The following is a 14,423-nucleotide window of genomic DNA, read 5'->3' as shown; positions in this document are numbered from 1 at the left end:
GTTACTGTTTTTAAACTATTTTATTTTAGTTCATTATTTCTCATATCGTTTATCTATTTCTTAATTTCCTTTCGTCAATGGGCTATTTTCCCCCTGTTAGAACCCTTGGGCTTATAGCATTATGCTTTTTCAAGTAGGGTTGTAGCTTAGCTAATAATAATAATAATAATAATAATAATAATAATAATAATAATAATAATATTAATAATAATAATAATAATAATAATAATAATAATAATAATAACCAAATTGTCAGCATTACCTTAGTGTAGTTATGAGTGGTTTTAAATGATAGATACCAAATTATACCTCAATCTAGTTTCTAAAATATGGAAATATCAGGACTTTTGACATAAAGTTTTTCAAGAAGCGTATTCAACAGCTTTAGTATAATTGTTGAATTAAATACTGTAGTTTTTCATATTATTCAACCATATCTGCAGGTCATATTGTTTTCTGATCAGAAAAAGCACAGTGAACTATGTTTACAAACTGTCGACATTACTAAATGGTATTTGTCGAATAATTTTTATAGGACTCAAATTTCTGAAGTTTATAAAAGTTTAGTGTTATATAATACATTTTTTTTTATCATTATTCTATTCCATTTTGGCCTCTATCTTCTTCAACATTTTCTAGCTCTGATTTTCATCACATATCTTTGCAAATGTCTTCCAAGCAAGCTCCACAGTTCAATCTCTCTCTCTCTCTCTCTCTCTCTCTCTCTCTCTCTCTCTCTCTCTCCTCTCTCTCTCTCTCTCTCTCTCTCTCTCTCTCTCTCTTCTTTTATACTTTCTGTCCTTTTGCATGACGTTAGGATTATTAATAATGTAAAGGAAGAAACATAAGTTTAGCTTACAAGCTAAAGGTAGACATATAGTAGCAAGGTTTTAGCGAAGTATCCCTTTAAATATAATTTCCCTTGTCCGTTTTCTCTTATTAGTTTGAGATTCTTAACCGTTTTCTTTAGTGATGCAGATAATTTCAAAATTTAATGTAATTTTAGGTCAAATTTTTTCATAAGAATTTATTTTTTTGTAATTTACGCTTTTATAAGTTTACTCTATAATATGTATAAAATGTACAATCTAATTAATATATATATATATATATATATATATATATATATATATATATATATACATATATATATACTGTATATATATATATATATATATATATATATATATATATATATATATATATATATATATATATATATATATATATATATATATATATATATATATATATCCTCCTACGCCTATTGACGCAAAGGGCCTCGGTTAGATATCGCCAGTCGTCTGTATCTTGAGCTTTTATTTCAATACTTCTCCATTTATCATCTCTTACTTCACGCTTCATAGTCCTCAGCCATGTAGGCCTGGATCTTCCAACTCTTCTAGTCCCTTATAGAGCCCAGTTAAACAATTGGTGAACTAATCTCTCTTGGGGAGTCCGAAGAGCATGCCCAAACCATCTCCATCTACCCCTCACCATGATCTCATCTACATATGGCACTCGAGTAATCTCTCTTATAGTTTCATTTCTAGTCCTGTCCTGCCATATAACTCCCAATATCCTTCTGAGGGCTTTGTTCTCAAATCTACTAAATCTGTTGGATATTGTTTCATTGTCATACCACGACTCATGTCTATAGAGTAACACCGATCTCACTAAACTGATATATAGTCTGGTTTTTATATGCAAATTCAGGTGATTTGATTTCCAAATTTTACTTAACCTAGCCATTGTCTGATTTGCTTTTTTTAATCTTTCATTCAACTCATTTTCTAAAGACCCTCTATTGGAGATCATAGTTCCTATATATTTAAATGATTCCACCTCATTAGTCCTTTTTCCTTCCAATGATATTTCATCTTCCATTGCATATTCCGTTCTCATCATCTGTCTTTCTTCTATTTAATTTGCGTTCAACCTCGTGATATTTCATGCATTCTGGTAAGCAAGCATTGCAAGTCCTGTGGTGTTTTGCTAACAAGGACAGCATCATCATCATAATCTAGGTCTGCTAATTTCCTGTTACTAATGCAGTCCAATACTTCTCCACCATCCCCAACTGTTCTGTGCATTAAAAAATCCATGAAGGATAAACAACATAGGTGACAACACATTCCCTTAGAGTACTCCACTGTTCCCTGGAAATTCATTTGATAGGACTCCACTAACATTAACTTTGCACTTGCTATGCTTATGAACAGACTTAATCAAATTTACATATTTAAGAGGAATTCCATAATAACGCAGGATTTTCCACAAAATTGGCCGGTGCACACTATCAAAGGCTTTTTCATAGTCCACAAATACCATCAAAAGTGGATTTCTATATTCTACACATTGCTGTACATGTCTCAAAATAAAAAATTTGGTCAGTACAGCTTCTACCTTTTCCAAATCCTGCTTGTTCATCTCTCAGCTTTTTGTCAATCTTTCTCTCTAGTCCTCTTCTTCGCCCAAGGGGTTAACTAATGCACTGTACTTGTTCAGTTGCTACTTTCCTCTTGGTAAGGGTAGAAGAGACTCTTTAGCTATGGTAAGCAGCTCTTCTAGGAGAAGGACACTCCAAAACCAAACCATTGTTCTCTAGTCTTGGGAAGTGTCATAGCCTCTGTACCATGGTCATCCACTGTCTTGGGTTAGAGTTCTATTGCTTGAGGGTACACTCGGGCACACTATTCTATCTTTACTTCTTTCTCTTCCTCTTGTTTTGTTAGTTTTTATAGTTTATATAGGAAATATCTATTTTAATCTTGTCACTGTTCTTAAAATGTTTTATTTTTCCTTGTTTCCTTTCCACACTGGGCTATTTTCCCTGTTGGGGCCCTTAGGCTTATAGCAACCTGCTTTTCCACCTAGGGTTGTAGCTTATCCAGTGATGATAATAACAGTAATAATAATAATCTCTGTAGAATGAGCTTAGTATATATTTTCATAACAACTGACGTAAGTGTGATGCCTCTGTAATTATTGCAATCAGTCAGATCTCCTTTTTTTGCCATTTTCACCAACACTCCTAGCTCCCATTCATCAAGTTTTATCGATGTGGCAACGTCTCTGACTGTTGAACGCCAGACTGGGGTTCGAGTCCCTCTCAAACTCGATAGTTCCTTTGGTCTCTGCAACCTCTCCATCCTTGTGAGCTAAGGATGGGGTGTTTGGGGGAGCCTATAGGTCTATCTGCTGAATCTTCAGCAGTCATTGCCTGGCTCTTCTTGGTCCTAGCTTGGTTGGAGATGTGGCTTGGGCGCTGATCATATGTACATATGGTCAGTCTCTAGGGCATTGTCCTGTCCTTGCAATGTCACTGTCCCTTGCCTCTGCCATTCATGAGCGGCCTTTAAACCTTTAAACAGTACACAAGTCTCAGACATGTCCTTATTCATGTTGGCCATCATGAATCTGTGATAGTGAGGGACTTTAGACCTATCGTTCACTGCAAACCAACCTAGTATGAGTGTCCCTGACTAGAACAGCTTTCCTTTCCTCACTGGGCTATTTTCCATGTTGGGGCCCCTGGGCTTATAGCATCTTGATTTTCCAACTAGGGTTGTAGCTTAGCAATTAATAATAATAATAATAATAATTACGATACAGAAACCCTTTTATCACGTTAAGGTATCCCCACTCAGAAAATTATATATATATATATATATATATATATATATATATATATATATATATATATATATATATATATATATATATATGCGTGTGTGTGTGTGTGTGTATTTCTTTGTGAAAGGGTTTGTGTATCCCCACGATCAGCAAAGCTATACAAGTCAGTGACAACCATAATAGGTTGGTTTGCTGTGAACGTTCAAACAAAAGTCTCCCACCATCACCAATCCGCAGTGGTCTGCTTGGTAAAGGAAAAAATGGCCAAAATCCAGATATGAATAAAGACATGTCTGAGGCCTTTGTCCTGCAGTGGACTAGAAACGGCTGCATTTGTTGTTTTGTATATGTATATATGTATACATTGTGTATGTATATATGTATATATCAATCGATGCATTTACTGTATGTATGAAATGTATGAATTCATACATGCACTTATGAGGGAAAAATAGCTGTATTTGTATAATGTTCGAATGTATTAATGTATAAATGTATAAGTGTTAACATGGATGTGATACATGTGGTAATATTGGTGCAAATATTTCAAATTTCAATATTGCTATGCACAACTGACATATATAGTAATTTCATTCATAATTTTCAAGTTCATAGTAGCGAGGAATTTGAAATATTTGATAATTAACTTATTTTGAATTAATATAAGTGTTCTTGGATATGTATTTCTTCCTATTTTATTTATTAAATAGAAATTTATCCATTTAAAAACTTACTAGTCAAGTCTGGCTATTTAACATGAAGATTGTTAACCAAAATACATTGTTTTTTTTAATAACAATGATTTGGAAATATTCCAAGTTTTTTTATATTGTTAAAATGCATAAATAAGATTGAATCTTTAAGTATATATTGGTAAAAAATACATTATTTATCCCAGAGATTGATAAAATTTTGAATTTGATCACAGCTGAACGAGTGGTATAGAAGATATCTCTTTCGCTTGTTTACTAAGACGTTCTTTCGTTTTATCACTATTATAGGTCCTTGTAAATTATAATTTTGATTTAATTATATAATTCAGTTTCCAATTTAGTATATTGATATATATATACAAGGAATTTATTAAGTTATATCAAATAAAATGAAGACGTTAATTTGAAACTACCATTGGTGTTCTGGGAAAAAGTTAATTTGAAACTACCCTCGGTGGTCTGTCAAAAACCCAAAGACTGTAAAATTGGTCTCAGCCAATAGGAGGATAGCTTCTAAGTCTCTTAGCTATAAAATGAAAGTTTTGACCAATAAAAGAGAGCTATAAAAAGAGTTTCTTTGAAGCCCTCTGATTGGGTGAAAGAAAAATCTACTGATTTCGGGCCATTTGCTTAGGAGACCTGAAGGAGGGAGGGTGAGTTGAGTATTTGTTCTCTGGGAATATTTGGTTTTTATTCATAATTTATACATTTTAATTACAGCCATTTCGTGTATTAATGACATAGTATGTTATTCAAGTTCCCATGTTATTATTAGTTTGAGTTATGGCAAGAAATCTCGATATATACTGCGTTAAATGACCGGTTTCGATTGTGTGTGTGTGTGTGTGTGTGTGTGTGTGTGTGTGTGTGTGTGTGTGTGTGCGTGCGTGTGTGTGTGTGTGTGTAGGGTCACTGAAACATCGTATCAATTTTGTGATATGAAATATATATTTAATAATCCTGCTATATGAATTACTAGAAATATGGTATTAATATTATTAACTAAGCTACAACCCTAGTTGGAAAAGGGCCTACAACCCAAGGGCTCCAACAAGGAAAAATTTGTAATTTTGTAAAAATATGAAATATCTATTTAATTATCCTTTGTATAAATTACTGCAAATATGATATTATTATCAGCTAAACTACAACCCTAGTTGGAAAAGCAGGAGGCTACAAGCCCAAGGGCTCCAACAAGGAAAAAATTGCAATTTTATGTACCCTAATTGGAAAAGCAGGACGCTATAACCCCAGGGGCTTCAGCGGTGAAAAATAGCCTGGTGGGGAAAGGAAACAAGGAATTAAATCATATATTAGAAATAATGCGTAAAAAAAGAAAATTTCTTAACATCAGTAACGCACTAAGTTTAATGGCTGTACTAAGTGGCCCACGAAAATTTACTTTTATATCCACATTATTTTATGGTTTTGCGTTTACAAAGGTTTTTAATATTTTTATGGTCTTTAAATTTGTCTTTTTTTATATATTTCAGTCCTCCAGATGTCTAGTGAGAGTTTATGGTCAGTACTTTAAGATTGACTCGTTAACCCATATTTTACAATTCGAAATATACTAATGTTATCAGTACTATTTCGTATATTTAATTTTATTTTCGGTTTGCACAATGGCTGCTTATTCAGTTATTTTATGGTTAATTTAGTTGGTATAATTAACGTAAGTATACAAACGAAATAAGATTAATTACGTATTTTACTATATTGGTAGGAACCAGCTAACGTTAGTCTGTAATATCTCGTATATATTTTATTTTCGTTTTGCACAATAGCTGCTTATTTAGTTATTTTATGGTTAATTTAGTTGGTATAATTAACTTAAGTATACAACGAAATAAGGTTGATTACGTATTTTACTATATCTGTAGGAACCAGCTAACGTTAGTCAGTACTATTTCGTATATATTTTATATGTATTTGACTACTGCTCCAGAATGGGCGAAAAGCTATTTCTTCCTTGTCTGTCCTGGTTAAGTGATCTTTGACAAGTTTGACCTACTTGTCCAGTTAAAGTTTTGGACTCTGTGCCATGGTCGAATTTGGGCCAAGTTAATCACCCCTTCACCCCTGCTCAGTGTCGGGGTGAAGGAAGATGTACCTTTTTACTGTTGTTCTATTTTGGGGGTGATGGTAGGGGGTGAGTTTCCATTCACCCCTGCTCAGAGTCGGGGTGAAGGAAGATGTACCTTTTCACTGTTGTTTTATTTTGGGGGTGATGGTAGGGGGTGAGTTTCCAAGTATTGCACGCCATGGTCGAATTGGGGCCAGGTTAATCACCCCTTCACCCCTGCTCAGAGTCGGGGTGAAGGAAGATGTACCTTTTAGGTTAATCACCCCTTCACCCCTGCTCAGAGTCGGGGTGAAGGAAGATGTACCTTTTAGGTTAATCACCCCTTCACCCCTGCTCAGAGTCGGGGTGAAGGAAGAGGTACCTTTTCACTGTTGTTTTATTTTGGGGGTGATGGTAGGGGGTGAGTTTCCAAGTATTGCACGCCATGGTCGAATTTGGGCCAGGTTAATCACCCCTTCACCCCTGCTCAGAGTCGGTGTGAAGGAAGATGTACCTTTTCACTGTTGTTCTATTTTGGGGGTGATGGTAGGGGGTGAGTTTCCAAGTATTGCACGCCATGGTCGAATTTGGGCCAGGTTAATCACCCCTTCACCCCTGCTCAGAGTCGGGGTGAAGGAAGATGTACCTTTTCACAGTTGTTCTATTTTGGGGGTGATGGTAGGGGGTGAGTTTCCAAGTATTACACGCCATGGTGGAATTTGGGCCAGGTTAATCACCCCTTCACCCCTGCTCAGAGTCGGGGTGAAGGAAGAGGTGCCTTTTCACTGTTGTTCTATTTTGGGGGTGATGGTAGGGGGATAGTTTCCAAGTATTGCACCACGCATATATATATATATATATATATATATATATATATATATATATATATATATATATATATATATATATATATATATATAAATCGTAATGAAATTATTTAAATATCTGGGTGAATTATTTGATTATTGAGGATTATCTTTAAATACTTAATTTAAACGGAGTTATTTAAATAATGTAATGGCAAAAAACCAACCATACTTTCTGCTGACGTCAGCTTTGTACCTTTTTTTTTTTTTTTATTAGACAGCGCCTGCTAAAGAACGCTAATTTATAGAGATTTGCACGAAGTCGGAGTTTAGGTCCCCCAACGTTCGATAATCCAAGAAATATAAATTATCATTATTATTATTATTACTTCTTGATGTAGGATCCACAAGATTTGTCATAAAATTTCGAAGCACAAATAAGAATATTACCATGAACCCTCATATTAAGTAGGTTTTATTCTTAAGAATTTCTCCATTTTTGTTTTCGATCGTAATTTTTTTTTTCGCTTTTCCAGATGGTGTATTATATACATATACCAAGGACGGCTGAAGATGTATACAGAGTAAAGAATAGCCAATTAACAGTTCCCAGCTTTGGTGTATGTAACCATTCATAAAACCCAACAGGTATGAATAGGCCTATATTTGAAAGCATTGGTACTTATGCAATAATAGGCCTACAGTCTCTCCCCAGTATTTTGTATAACAAGCAGTCAGTAATGATGGGCCTCCTGGGAGACAAAAAATACATCCTAAATCAATTTAATGTATATATTAAATTCATTTATTAAATATAAATATCCAGTTGTCTCTCATGGATGGCTTCTGCATGTGGAAACCTGGTGGTGGTACATATTATTTATTTCCTTATTTCCTTTCCTCACTGGGCTATTTTTCCCTGTTGGAGCCCCTGGGCTTATAGCATCCTGCTTTTCCAACTAGGGTTGTAGCTTGGATAGTAATAATAATAATAATAATAATAATAATGTAACGTAAGCACGTGGCATCAATACTGACTGGTAGCTTTAGATTTCACCCCCCCCCCCATTCTCTGAATCTGTTGCTATGTAGACTTCGTTATATTAGTCTTGTAATTCTCTTGTAATATCACTCGCAGAAATATTATACAGTAGGAAGCTGCCCGAAGGAACTTCCATCAGGATGACATGGAAATCTCATCCAAAAATATTTTTCCTACGTCAAAAACTGTATTAAAATGTAAAAATGGCTTGCGTATCATCACTAGGCCTAGGCTATCTAGCGTAAAAATCACTTGCTATGTAGACTTAGCAACATTAGGCTCAATATGAACTCTTGTTATCAGCTTTCAAGATATTTCAAAAATGGGTTGCATATCACTAGGTCTAACTAGTGCAAAAATTTCTTGCTATGTAGACTTTAGCAATATTAGGCTCAATATAAACTATCAGCTTTTAAGATGTTGCAAATATGGCTTGCATATCACTAGGCCTATCTAGCATAAATTATATATTTTCTATTAGAAATTCTGTGGTCGGAGTTTATTTTAGTTATTCAATTTTGAAGTGTCCAGATACGAGGTCCTGAGAATGTGCGACCCGTTCATAGTAAGTAGATTTGAATGCTGAAGGGTATTCATGGGCCTGGTGTGGACCATTAATATCTAGAGCAGGAGTACAATCTCTTATCATGATTCCCACAGGTAAGGAAATTTCTGATAGAAAATATAGGTACCCGTGTCTACTGTAGACCTGCCATTACATTCCCCTTAAGTCTTGAGTTTGTTCCGACACAGATACAAACCTTCGCTATTTATAGGGTATTACTTTCGGCAACAACGCTGAAAACCAGCCAAGACAATTTTAGTGAGATAATTACCCCAACCGCTAGTTAGTGGGAGGGGGTTGGGGTAGCTAGTGGTTGGGGTAGACTAGTTACCCCGCTCACTCACACCTGACGGTTGAGTAACCCTCTTTTACTTTTGGCTCCCGTTAAACAAACTGCCTTGACTTTATTACTTTTTCTTTTTCTTTTTCTTTTGTGTGTCGGTGTGTATGGTTATTGTTCCGCTCTGCGGACATGTCCAGGGATTGAAGGCCGCTGCTGCGGCACCTTCATATCATCTGTGGAAACGGACCCACACCCTTTATGCCCGACTTGCCGGGGAACTCGGTGTTCGCGGGACAACACATGTTCCGAGTGTAGGGAGTGGCCTGCCTCCCAGTGGGAGAGGTTTGTGCGTAAGAAGAAGTAGTAGTCTAAACGAGAATCTTCACTTTCGGGGTCTTCCTCGAAATCGAAGAAATCGCGGGTTTCTGCTTCTTCTACGCCCAAATCTCTGCCCGAAGCTAATCCTCGACCAGGCCCTTCCGGGGTACGGTCGAGCAGTAGTGCAGGGCTTGTGACTCCAGGTCAACCCTGTGGGATAGACAAGGCTGGCGGCTCCCCTAGTGAGTCGGCTCCTTCTCTTCCCCCAGGGAGCGCCTGTTCTTTTCCAGACCTTGGGTCTGGTTCCGACGCCGAGGAGTTAGCTAACCCACCAGGGGCGGTGGCAGGGCGCTCTCCAAGGCAAGCTTCCCCTTCGGGGGAACATATCTCTCATTCACGAGAGAAGGTTGCCTCTGTGCATCGGCAATCTCCTTACGCTTTAGGTTCTCCTCCAGGGGCGGAAAGAGAACCTTGTGGTAACCGTAGTTCCCCTTCGGGCTAAATTTCCTCCCCTGCGGAGGAATTATCTGTTGACCTAAATCAGTCTCCCCCTCGGGTGGAGTCTGTTGTACGTTCCTCTCCGGAGGTTCGTAGAGTGGAGGGGTGGGTAACCCCTCTCCACCCCGGGCGTTCTCCTCTTCGGGCTGTGAGGAGACGTCTTTTTGAACCTGCTGGTTCTCCTCACGTTGATCCTTCGGGGTCTCGTGACGATCACCCTTTGGGCTGGCGTGATTGTGAGCCTTTGGGCTCTCGTCATGTTGATCCTGCGGGTTCTCATGACAGCAGGAGGCCTTCGGGTCTTCGTCGCGCTGAACCTTCGGGCTCTTGCGACTTGAAACCTTTGAGTTTGTTACGCTGAACCCTCGGGCTCTCGTAACGACGGTAATGTTGAACCTCCGGGTTCTCGTACCGTCAGTCACGTTGATCCTTCGGGATCTCGTGACAGAGGAACCTCGATTCCTCGTTACGCTGACCCTTCGGGGTCTCGTAACCTGAGTTACGCTGAACACTTGGGCTCTCGTAACTCTAGTCGCGCTAACACTTCGGTGTACAGTATGGTGACAGAGAAACTCCGGTTTCTCGTTGTGTTGATTCTTCGGGTTCACGCAACACAGTTCACGCTACACAGTTCACGCTGAACTTTCGGGTTCTCGTGACCAGAGTCATTCTTTTTATGACGAGAGTTTTCAAACTCTCGTTGTGTTGATCGTTCGCGCTCACACAACACAAGCTATCGTGAACCTTCGGGTGAGCGTAGCAGTGAGTTCTCTCACCAACCTGAGAGCTCTTGCGCGCACGGCCAAATTGGCGCGCACGACCGAATCGGCGTGCACGACCGAATCGGCGTGCACGACCGAATCGGCGTGCACGACCGAATCGGCGTGCACGACCGAATCGGCGTGCACGACCGTCTTGGCGTGCGCAAACAAAATGGCGATCATGGCGCGCGGGGTCATCCTATGGCATGCCATATGCGCGAACATCCTGTTGCTCGCCATGCGCGCGAACAACCTACTGCGCGCGAACAGTACACTGCGCGCGAACAGTACACTGCGCGCCATGCGCGCGAGCAACCTTATGCGCGCCAGGTGCACGAACAACCTCATGAACTCCAGGAGTGCGAAAAAGGTGCACACAATCGGGAAAGGTGCGCGCACAAGCTCCCTTCTGCCTACCAACAGTTCGGCGCAAGAGCGCACGACCATCTTGGCGCTCACGATCAGTCTCTCGAGCCCCTTAGGCCTCAACAGAGACAACAGTCGCCTGTGCGACCGAGCCCAGACCCTATCCCTAAGGGTAGGCCTGTGCCGATCTTGCCTGTAGGGAAGCTTCCATCAGACAAGAGGGTTCGGAAACCTGCCCAGGTTCCTAAGCCCAGGGAGCAGTTCTTTCCTAAGGACCTTCCCCTTAGTTCCTCAAGAGCCCGTGACCCCCCTGTGGCTTAGCACCTTATTCAGTGTAATGCCCTAAGCCATAAAGGGAGTCGTTCCCCGCCCCCAGTCCTTAGGTGATACACCTAGGATTCCCTTGTCGCCTCCTCTCTTCCCAGGGTCCTCTCCTCCCTTCCCAGGGTCCTCTCCTCCCTCCGATCCTAGGAGGAGGTCGGAAGTTCCCGCACAGGCGGGTCCTTCAGGCAAGGGGAGACGATCATCCCCTGGCAAAAGACCTCTGGAGGAGATTTGGCATGCACCTCAGGGTAGCCCCCTGCAGTTCAAGACGCCACAGGCCAGGCCAAAGGGGAAAGGAAAAGCATTTGTCCTTCGCCCCCAAGGAGGATAGGGTTACTTCCTATGAAGACCCCTTCCATTCTTACCGGTCGAGATAGTGTCTAAGGAGGCACGACCTGCGACCGGAGTCCTCTAGGCCCTTGGGGACAGAGGACCTCCGGCCTCATGGGAGGGAACCGAAGGATTTGTTCACCATCCCCAAATCCTCGGCCAGACTTCCTTCCTCACTGCCTCCCAGGCAGCCGGAAGCGAGCACCTCCCCGGTAGTCTCCCTATCCCCATTCTATACAGTTGACGACTTCGACCCACTCCGGGCCCCTATGGACGAGAGCTCGGACGTAGAAGGGCAGAGTGATCTCAAGGACGACGCTCTGCCAGCAGCCGCTAGCCCTAAACTTACAGAGGATGAGAGGAAGGAGTTGGAACACGCCTTCTGGCAGGTCCTAGCCTGCATCCGTTCCATCAATGGACTTCCAGATCCATTGGCAGCCCCTCTAGATGGAAAAGAAATGGTCCTTAGCCAGTTCTATGGCACTCAGAAACCTCATAGGACCAGTGCAGCTTTGCCCTGGTCAAAGGGGTTGAAGAGTGCCAAACAGAAGGCAGTGTCCCAGGCAACTGGGTCCACCTCTTCTCTCCGCTCCAACTCTTCCTCCAAGCTCCTACCTCCTCCTCCAAGCTCCTACCTCCTCCTCCAAGCTCCTACCTCCTCCTCCAAGCTCCTACCTCCTCCTCCAAGCTCCTACCTCCTCCTCCAAGCTCCTACCTCCTCCTCCAAGCTTCTACCTCCTCCGTATGTGTTTCAGAGGAGGTACTAAGAGATCCTCGGGGAATCTCTTCCAACGCTGCCTCTCGACCACTCTATAGAGGCACTCTCAAAGGCCACCCCCTTTTAGAAACTTACGGGACTTCGTCTCCTTTTCGGCCTCTGAAATCCTAAACCAGGAAAAGGTGGCGAAGTACGCCATGCAGGCTACTTCGTGGCTGGATTTCTGGTTAGGATCCTTAGGACAACTGATGCGGTCTAAAGACCTGTCTCGGGAGTCCTCCAGGAAGTCTTTGGAGACTTTCCTATTGTCTGGCACTCGGGCCATCGAGTTCCTCTCCCATCAGGTAGTGAACCTTTGGGCCAACACTATCCTGAAGAGGAGAGATGCCGTCATAGGCAAGCTCTATAGACATCTCCCTCAGGCCGAAGTAGCGAGACTGAGAAATGCTCTTTTCGAGGGCAATTCTTTGTTCCATCCCGAGGATGTCGAGCGGATGGTAGAGAGGTGGAGGAAGTCCAGTCAGGACTCCCTCGTCCAAAAGGTCTTAACAGCTAGACCTTACCCCTCTCAGCCACAGCGGAAAGCGCAGCAAAACCCGCAGCCGAAATGGGCTAGAGACCCAAAACAGTAGTGTAAAAAGGGTACAAAGCAGGCCTTTCACAGCAAAAAGTCCTTCCGTGGAGGAAAGGGTAAGAAAGGATCTGGCCGAGGCCAGTTCCAATAAGATAGGCAATCCTCCCATTTGCCCACCTGTGGGGGATGCCTGCAAAGCCGCTGGCAGAGGTGGCTTCACCACGGGGCCGAACCCTGGACGGTCGAGGTGATTCGTTCATGGTATTGTATCCCGTTCACGCTCCCTCCCCCTCCACTGACTTGAGTGCAGATTCCATCGAATTCCTGTGCGAAGGGATCTGCACAGGAGTTTGCCCTCAGGGCAGAAGTCCAGTCCATGTTGGAGGACGACACTCTCCAGGAAGTCCTCGACGGGTCCCCAGCCTTCTACAGTCGACTCTTTCTTGTGAAAAAGGCGTCTGGAGGCTGGAGACCAGTCATCGACCTCTTGGCCCAGAACAGGTTTGTCGAACAGACACCTTTCAGGATGGAGACAGCCGACACAGTCAGACAAGCGATAAGACCCCAGAACTTCATGTGCATTCTAGATCTGAAGGACGCATACTTCCAGATCCCAATTCACCCGTCTTCCAGGAAGTATCTGAGATTCATGTTCAGTCGGAAGCATTACCAGTTCAGGGTACTGTGTTTCGGTCTTTCCACAGCACCCCAGGTATTCACGAGAGTATTCGCTCTAGTGTCATCTTGGGCTCACAGAGTCGGCATCCGTCTCCTAAGATACTTGGACGACTGGCTGATTCTGGCAGACTCTCTGCCACCGAGACGAGCTTCTAAGGTTTTGCCAGGATCTGGGGATCGTGGTAAACCTCGAGAAGTCTCAACTGCTCCCCTCTCAAGAACTGGGATACCTAGGCATGCGATTAGACACCCTAAGGCACAAAGCGTTTCCATCAGACGAAAGGATCCAGAGACTGAGGGAGATAGCACAGGTCTTCCTCAGTCGGGAAGACCTCCCGGCGCAGTATTGGCTTCTCCTTCTTGGTCACCTCTCTTCCCTGACCCGACTGGTCCCCAACAGTCGCCTCAGGATGAGATACCTCCAGTGGCGACTAAAATCCCAGTAGAACCAACATTCCGATTCCCGGGATCACCTAGTCCGCATAGGGCTAGAGGAACAGTCGGACATCAGGTGGTGGCGAACCTCTGCAAAGGGGTCGATCTTCTCATCTCTCCCCTGGAATTGATGCTTTTTTTGGATGCATCAAAGAAGGGTGGGGGGCTCACGTGCTGCACCATTACATCTCCGGCCAGTGGTCCGAATCAGAAAGGTACCAGCACATAAATCTCTTAGAGAGGAGGGCAGCCTTTCTGGCCCTCAAAGAGTTCCACCAGGTCCTGGCGGGGCACTCCGTCGTGCTGATGAG

The 14,423-nt window shown here is 42.2% G+C and overlaps 1 protein-coding gene across 1 annotated transcript in view; it reads left to right on the top strand.

Moving 5' to 3' along the window:
• Nucleotides 1–4,899: 4,899 nt before the first annotated feature.
• Nucleotides 4,900–14,423, top strand: part of LOC137620359 (uncharacterized) — a 37,103-nt gene continuing 27,579 nt past the window's right edge. Inside the window, exons 1-2 of the mRNA XM_068350588.1 lie at nt 4,900–5,002; nt 7,757–7,868. The gene's annotated coding sequence lies outside the window, so the exon portion shown is untranslated. The remainder of the gene's footprint in view (nt 5,003–7,756; nt 7,869–14,423) is intronic.

Source organism: Palaemon carinicauda, chromosome 26, assembly GCF_036898095.1.
Source record: "Palaemon carinicauda isolate YSFRI2023 chromosome 26, ASM3689809v2, whole genome shotgun sequence".
In the NCBI taxonomy this organism is placed as follows: domain Eukaryota; kingdom Metazoa; phylum Arthropoda; class Malacostraca; order Decapoda; family Palaemonidae; genus Palaemon; species Palaemon carinicauda.
This window is presented reverse-complemented; position numbering and strand designations above follow the sequence as displayed.